The 7,851-nt window shown below is 47.0% G+C and overlaps 1 protein-coding gene across 3 annotated transcripts in view; it reads left to right on the top strand.

The window, feature by feature from the left end:
- Nucleotides 1-214: 214 nt before the first annotated feature.
- LOC142573014 (galactose-3-O-sulfotransferase 4-like) overlaps nt 215-7,851 on the top strand; it is a 162,466-nt gene continuing 154,829 nt past the window's right edge. For 2 of the 3 annotated variants that reach the window (XM_075682503.1, XM_075682502.1), the window contains exon 1: nt 329-526. The gene's annotated coding sequence lies outside the window, so the exon portion shown is untranslated. Of the gene's footprint in view, nt 527-7,851 lie in introns of all 3 variants that reach the window. The other variant, XM_075682504.1, reaches the window with a different exon arrangement.

Raw genomic sequence — 7,851 nt, 5'->3', positions numbered from 1 at the left:
GTCTTGACACGTCTGCATCATTACAGAGGCACAATCAATCGCACTCTAGATGAAAAATCACCTGATTGTAGTCTACATGAACCCTGCGTTGCTTTTATGCAACATCTTTTATATCGTAGGTGACTGCAGAGATCTCCCCAAACGATTCTGACAGTGTTTAGCGAGACAGGCCGCTGTCATTTATAAGCCAATACTGATGTCCATCTTGTCAACAATTCATGGGCGTGGAAGTAAAGATCATGGATACAAGTCTAAAGCTGCGATTAATGCTGACATACAGCGTGTCGTTTGAGCGCATCCTCAAAAAGCCGTCGCAGCCAGGCGTGTCAAGTATGATGTTCGTGCAGACGACACTTGATATCGAACAGATGGGAGTTCGTGACATATTCTACGACCACCCAATTCTCTTCGACATTTAAATATTCGTGCTATCCTATCGGCTCGCACATGTTTCCGTTGAGTTCAAGCGCTCAAGATCCGAATGAGAAGCACTTAGCAGCTAGCTACATCAGGAAGAAAGTCTCGGGTAAGTCATTATAGCATTCGCTCGTATTCTCATTCAGGATAGTAATGACTAACAATTTTTAAACTTCAGCCTGATTACCACGTCGCAAATAGATTAAAATGGCAGCGCGTAGCATTATGTAAAAAACATTTGCGGATCCCACGCACTGTGAGAATCGATGCAAGCGAAGTTTTGTATGCTTTTTGCTTTGATTGACGTGGCAGAATTCTCAAACATTATTTGAGTTATGGGGATGTACGTCATTGAGCATACAAAGTGCAGACATACAAAATTATAAACTACACCGATTGAGCAGCAGTACTTTGGTACAGGCTGACGTATAGACATTTAACGATGTAAATTGGTTAGGCTAATTGTTCTATAAAGAAAATAATTGGTGTTCGTGGAAAATGGATCGACATTCTGCGTTGATATTATTTCAGGAGCCGTATATTTCTCAAGCTCTACCTACAGGCGGCATTATATTTTTAGGGTAGTAAAAGCTATTAGTTGGTAATACGGGTGATCTATCAAAAGACAACATATTGCACAATGAGCCCATGTGGAGTTATTGATAATTTATTATGCGGAACCCGCTTTGTTGTGGAGCGAATTTGAGCTTTACGAACTAGGCTCAGACTTGAACACAGATAGGCCTAATGTCATCAGTCTCATTGCTTCGTTCTAAAAGCACTGTAGTTGTTAGATAAAAGTAAGTGCGTGATCGCTGAGTATAATTCACAGGAAATACCGAATGTAAACAAAATGTAAACTTCTCCAGATGTGGTGCTAAATAAAAGGTGCATGATTTCATAATAATGCAGATAACTAACACCACAATCCTCACTAGTGAGGGAGCGTGTGTTGGAACTTGATTTCACTATATACAATTACCCCAAAAGAAATCGCTATATTTGACAATTGGCAAAACAAAAATGGCGATATTTACAGAAGGCCCGATAACAAGTTAAGTGTTTGCAGAAACACTACAATAACTTTCACTGGAAGCAATGTCCAGATGATCATTTGCGCAAGTGACATGGTCAGAGTAAGTGTTCTTCATAGAATGACAATTTCTGCTTTTTCTATGCAGAAATTTTTGTGTCGTTTGCCTGTATCGGACATTTAGGATCGCTAAGGACAGTAAATAACACCTCAATAGACACAAATAAGCGACTGTGATAATGTTGAAGGGCATGTGTAACATTTCAAAACGCCCGAGGTATGTAGGTCATTTTCACCGCGCTCTCGTGGGCGTCATCATGTTGATCACGTGGTGGCGCGTCCATTGGTTGCTTAAGACGGCCTCCGCCGACTGTTTAGAATGGCAGCGCATGACGCTGGTGCCGCGCAGCAAGGCGTTATTTCACCGTTTGCCACCGGAAATGACTGCGTGAACGACACGAAACTTTGGGTAAACCTTAAGAAGGCATCTAAATGTCGCATACACATCCTGCCGAGTTCAGAACGCCCATAGAAATAATGCGAGCACTGTTTTACGGCGCGCGTGCTAGAAGGCCGGCCTGGAAATAAATTTTCTATTGACACAATTGTATGCACCTTTATATCCAGTGGCCTGTATTAAACCCTGCATTTGTGTATTAAATAAGAACGACTTTCATTCGCGCAACGCTTTGTTTAGAACACAGCTCTTAGAGGCGAGACGGGTGGTGTCATGCCTAGTTGATGTAGCTTCTGCTTGCAGTGAACTTTGTGCGCATTCGTTATTTTCTGAGCTAGTCGCTTCGCGCCGTCATGAGGCACTTACCGGCCGGACAGTTATGGCCGCTGGCGCGGAACTGCGAATGTAAACTGTAGTGTTCCGTGCAGACGTGTAAGTGGGCTTTCCTGCAGAGCTTTTGCGGCGCTCATGGGCGAATCAGTGAGACATGGAAAGGTTCGCCTTAGTAAGTGGACTCAAATGACAGAGCAGCGACAATCATTTGGGAGGCGAAACAGCGCTCGCACTTCTGTCCCCATAAAGTGACGTCGTGGGGCAGAGCGCGTACGCGCGCACTCTCGTGAATCAGCTCGCGGAGAAGGCAAAACGTGCGCGGCGCGTTCTACTAAGAGGCTCGCCGGTTGAAGAGGAGTGTACTAGAACATTCATGAGAGGCGCGACACGCTGCCCTGGGGAGAGCCTTTTCGTGAAGAATAGTAACGGCGGCGACGTAGACACTCTGTGACGTAGTTGACCACTCTTCAAAGCGTCGCCTGGATTCGTAGGCTTGCTAGGCTGCCTGCAGTAACAGCGAGTTTCCGCACAAAGAATGTAAAAATGAATTTTTCATCGCAACTACACTACCGTCCCTGCTACAACTAGTGTGTGTTGGGCGTGCACCCGACAGGTTCGAAGAGGTTTTTTTTTATTGCGCGCAAAATGGTTCTAATCAGACTGGCTGTGGTGAAGCGCGAGTGTTGCGTTGTTCTATAACACCTTATTATTAACCTGCTTTAGTATAGGAGCGATCAATGCCCTCCATTAATTTTACTGCCGGTTACTCTAAAGCTTCTTGTACAAAATACACTGTAGTGAGGTCAGTGTAGCTTGTGGACAGTAAAGCAATGAATACACAATGAGTTTTAATTTAGAAGAAATTCTCCCAAGGCTATTCGTCGATATCGTCTTTCATCAGAAACCATTTGGAACTGTAAGAAGCTTACACTTACCTCCTTCCTAAATGCACGCGAAAAGAAAGATCAATTTGCTGGGCATCCATTGCATCGTTCTTCATAGGGTTTGTTGCATTTGGAAAGAAAACTTACCTTTTTTGAGAAAACTGTAGGAATTTTAATTTTATTGCGATAGCAATTATATGAACACACCACGTGCATTTTTGTCCTCGGTGTCACCATTGCCGTTGTTAGATTCGGGACCGTTTCCTGAGCCTACTTCGAGTTCACCAGGCCACATCGAATCGCACCAAAGCTAATTAAGGAGCGCAGAAGCACGGATACCACATTCCTGAGGCGCGGCACGTGCAAAACAAGTTGGCGGCCCCCACTTCGTGTGCCGCAGGTGGAGCTATTCACTGCTTGACTCTGCCCGAAAGTGACGCGAGAGCCTCGCACTGCTGCGGGTAAAGTTGGTCCCGAAGCAAGACGGCTGTAATGCGCCGTGAAAACATGGCAGCGTCGCCCCCCATCCGCCCATTGTGACGGCGCATTGCAAGTCAGCAAGGCAAGACAGCGGGGAGGAGTAAGCCCTCGGATGATTGAGGACCCAGACAGCGACCCTCTCCGCCGGTTGTGACACCATCGCACGGGCGCCTACCATTGGCCTACCGAAAATGGCGTCACCTGACCGGGATCGCCCATTGGCCGCACGTGACGTGTCTTCGAGACACCGAAGGACTTAAAAGACACAGACCGGGAGCAGCAAGAGAGCATTCTTTGATTCTTCTCTTTCGAGCTTCTTGCCGGTGGCCGCAGCGTCCGAGTTGCTGCCGGCCCGTAACGACCTTAAGACTGTTAATTGACTCTCCCGGCAAATAATGTAAAGACACCTCCCAAGTTTTCATCCCAAAGTCCTCCTCAACTCTTACACCGTCGACGTCGCCCTGATGTTCCGTGCGTGATGGCAGCGACGTTCGCGGCTCAATATATCCACATAACAGGGCGGCGCAAAAAAAGAAACACGACTATGAATTGAACTTGCAAAAGACGGACGCATACCTGTTATGTGCTCAAGAATGCATCAATTAGCCCAAACAAGACCTTTACTACTCAATATGGTACGCGTGAGGGAGGAAGCGGAGAGCAAACGCGCCGCTTTCTGTCACTGGAAAGACCGTGAGGGCGATAGGAGGGAGGCCGAGGGGGCGGGCGCTGTGCTCCGGCAGCCACGGCGCATTTCGCGACCGCGCCCAAGGAAAACTGACGATCGCGGCTCAATCTCGCGCACCATAAATGCAGGAGAGCGGGACGGCAGCACGTCAGGTTCGGGAGGCAGCTTCTACTGCACCAGTAAGTGCGTGCTTTGCACGACCGCACACGGTCGAGGGCGCCGTACCTAGAAATTCCTTGAAATGAATGTGCAGCCTGATCATACTTTGTGCGCGCTGTGTTGTAGCCAATTTTGCGGTAAATGGACACTAAACGCTAAAATTAAGGGAAGCTAACCTGATAGATCAGTGCTAGAGAATCTGTAAGGCGCCAATTTTATCGCGGACAGAGTCTTAATAATCTAGAAATTGACGTAAATGCAGGACATGAATAGAGACTTCCCTGGGACACTGAATCACTTGCCCGACGACGAAAGCACTCCTCAGTCAAATTCTGTCGCTAGTACTCAACCAGTAGTTGCAAAAAACGCCCTTGCGTTGTGTTATAAGATCAAGTAAAATGCTACTTGTTCAGCTATATTTTATTTTTAGAAAAAAAAGAACTCACTGAAATTACCGTTGACTACGATGCCGGCGGTTGAAAGGTTTAATTTTCGCTCGACTCCGTGCAGCCCACGTTTTCGCGTTTCAAAGTAATTTCGTGATTGCGTAATGCTAAGCTGGATTTGCTAGCTCGCGAAACTCGCACAAACTGCAAGCAGCAAAGAATTCAACTTCCATGTGATGTCGCGGCATGCCCGTGCGGTCTATCCATATAGTTGCTCTGTGGGTCTATGCCACTTGACCAAAAAGCAGCTACAGCGACGAATCAACCGCTGTTTCTTTAAAACCCCTTAAACTTCCTAAAGTAGCGACACTCACCTCCTCCGCCTTCACACCTCCTCGTTTCTCCTCTCTTTCAAGCTCCCCCCTCGACCTACACCGCTGGGGCGTAGCAGACGACCTTTGGCCGAGTGAATGCATGCATAGCATAGCATAGCTTTAGACGTTCGCGTTGGCTTTCTAGCTCCGAGTAACTACGTGTACCGCATAGAATTTCTATACGGAGGGTTATAGAAACTCAATGACGCCAGCTTTCTTGCTCTTTTGATCATTTAAAATAAAGGTATCTGAACGAGTGCTAACGCTCTCTCATGAAGACTTCGAATGTATCGCGTGCGCTGCAATTAGGTACGCAACATTTGTAAAGTCAGTGTCGCAAGATGCTGTTGCGAATGCTTGTAAATAACACATTTACGATCCAATGCCAACATCCTGACTGCCAGCAAGCCCTCAGTGTACTAAATAATGCGCCCCTTCCTTACCATGTGAATTCGCGGTGCCTATCAGCTATTACGCACGAAGGCCGACAGAGCGCACGGACGATCGCTGCTCTGAAGGTTCGAAAAAGTATTTATTACAAGCTGCTGTGCCGCGAACGGGCGTCCTTGCAAATCTTCTAAGCACGCACAAAGGCTCAGAGGTGGGCGCTGGTGCTATCATGTTTTGCATGCCTCTATGTCGACAGAAATATGCGCAGTCGATCATTTAGTGGGGATTCTGCGTATATAGGAAATTAAATAAGTTGTTTGGTATTCGTTCGCGAAGAGGTAATGTGGTGACAGCGCTTCATTCAGCCTCAAACAAGTGCATTATATTTTGAAGTTAGTGACTACTCAAAATATAACTCACAAAGTGACTTACTTGTCGCGAACCATTCACAAAGTGACTTGCTTGTCGCGAACCGAGTTGCACTAAGGTGCATGCATTTAGGAAGACTGAGCTCACTCCGAAACAACATTTGCGAGATATTCCTTCAGTAGAGTGATGACCGCGCAAAGAATTGCCGCGCTATGACGTGGCCGACATTTCGATAATTGAAATGATGCAGTCGTTCAATTGAGGCACCATTTCTCATCTGACTACGTGTGTCTCTAAGACATAGCGTTCGAACGAGCAAACGAACGACTAAACCAGCCAGCGAACGACGACTAAACCAGCCAGCGAACGAGCGGGCGACCGCACGTTTTCTTTACGAGTGCTCCACCGCCGCATCTTAACCTACACACATTTTAAAGCTGTCACGAATTAACACGTAGCACGTCTCAAAGACTTATGATGATGTCGCTCGGCGACGAACGACAGCATCATTGCCGGTTTCGGGAGAGCGCGCACACTTTTCTTCTGTATCGCAAATCCGCCGTGCAACCGCCAATGACGGACACCACCTGAAGAGGAAAACAAAGCTATTCGCTCTAAGGAAGTCTAGTTATTAACCCAAAAATGCAGAGAGTTTCTTTCCTAAGATGAGTTTTCTGGCTGGACCTTCAAATTTTGTCAAAATGAATGCTCTGAATCCTAAAGGTTTCGTAATTACGTTTTCGCACGCAGCACCGCGTGCCCGCGAATTCAAGCCTGTTGGCGCACAATCTGATTAAGCGCACAGAATACGACCGTACTACCTATATAAGCAAAGTACACGTCGTGTAGGACCATACTATGAGAGACTCTCAACTACATCGTATAGTCGTGTGGAGAATGTTGGTCTGAAGTTCTCCCTCCCAATTCGATGAATCCAAGTCTTTCTTCCTAACCCGCAGCGCTTACCGAACGGTATCGAGAAGAGCGTCTTGCATTTGCTGAAACCATCTTAGCATACGAAAGCGCAGCATGTTATGGTGATCGAAAATGCCGTGAAGCGACGTCGCACTTGCCTCAAAAGTTCAAGACTTTCTCAAACCAAAACAACACAGAAGAGCAACGGTGCCAACGTGTGCTCCTCGCCACTTCGTGGACGCCTCTCAGGGCTCTCAAGCGAAAATGGCGCTGAAGCGCGACTGTACAGAAACGAAGCAGGCGCGAGGGCCCACGTGATGCCATTTTGCCAATGGTGACGCGCCACTGGCTTCGACCAGAGCGCGCGACGAGGGAGCGGTATTCTTGAAAGCCTGGCGCTACTTTACGAAGTTTAAGGGGCTTTACTCTGTCTTATCTGGGTACTGCCGTTTGTCAGGCTCCGTTTCATTCACCGATGGCGCAAAGGGTGGTGCTGGCGTATGCAGCGTCACCAATCGTCCGGTTGGGGGGCAGGAAGTATGAATTGCTGTAAAGCTATTCGGACACAATTTTCTCGTAAACTAAGTCTTTTCTTGGCACGAAGCAAGCGTGGCGATGTTTCAGGAGTGCTATTTGAACAGTCCACGTCGACTTAGTATTTGCCTTTAGTCTCCCTTTAAGCGATAGGCCGTTGAAGGTCACTTCGCTCGCTGCTCCTACGGCACTTGCTCACACCAGTGTTTTGACAGCGAGTGTCCACGCTCATCAAGTGTGATGTGTTCATGTTTGCTTGGGAGCGGAAACACCACCCTTGTTAATTATATGAGTAAGCGAATGTTTTCAAAATACTGCCGATAACACCACTATTCATACTTCGTATAGCTGCCTTTATATTCCTGTCGTATTCGATGCTTGGCCTTTAGGATGAAACTGCGACTCTTTTTTCAAGGTTGTCAATCTTTTTGA

Source organism: Dermacentor variabilis, chromosome 2 (genome assembly GCF_050947875.1).
Source record: "Dermacentor variabilis isolate Ectoservices chromosome 2, ASM5094787v1, whole genome shotgun sequence".
Taxonomy (NCBI): domain Eukaryota; kingdom Metazoa; phylum Arthropoda; class Arachnida; order Ixodida; family Ixodidae; genus Dermacentor; species Dermacentor variabilis.
This window is presented reverse-complemented; position numbering and strand designations above follow the sequence as displayed.